The sequence below is a fragment of the Terrapene carolina genome, unplaced genomic scaffold, assembly GCF_002925995.2.
Source record: "Terrapene carolina triunguis isolate 2854851 unplaced genomic scaffold, T_m_triunguis-2.0 Scaffold53, whole genome shotgun sequence".
Taxonomy (NCBI): Eukaryota; Metazoa; Chordata; order Testudines; family Emydidae; genus Terrapene; species Terrapene triunguis.
The window spans coordinates 537,940-538,596 of NW_020664404.1; positions in this window are offsets into that span (position 1 = coordinate 537,940).

The window sequence follows — 657 nt, forward strand, 5'->3', positions numbered from 1 at the left end:
AAAAAAGTAGTAGACTCTGTGAGTCTTAAGAAAGGCTGTTTTTCTCAGGGAGACTGTATCTCAAGAATCTTTTAGTCAAATAACTCCAAATGTGTATCACTAACCCTACCCCACAGCCCCATGAGGCATACTAAGTTTCAAGGCCATCTGAGTAACCATGTGGATTTAGAGCACTTAAGAGTCCAGCTTTAACAACAGCTAAGGCAACCAATAAAGAAATGCACTGACCATTCTCTGCGAGAGACACCTGGATGTTACTGGACTTCAGATAGAACTATTGGGCAGCCAACCTTACACTCGCTGCCATTGTGTGATTTCTTTAGGTTCTGGACAGCTCCATAGCCTGGCCTATTATGAAAACTCAGCACACAAATGCTGGACACAAATGCATCCTCCTGGTTAGCAAAAAAACCCACCACATTTCATGACCAGATTGTTGATTTACAACTGTCGGAGAAAAACACAGTTCTCACTCTTTTGGTTGGGTACAGCAAAGTCAGATACTTTATTTTCTCAAGCAATTGCGTAGAGGAAGAGAGTGCACTAGGACACAGGGTCCTTTCCCTCCAAACACCCCCACTACACCACCTCAGAAACACCCCTAGCTCCGCCAAACACCCCCACTACACCCCCTCAGAAACACCCCTAGTCCCTCCA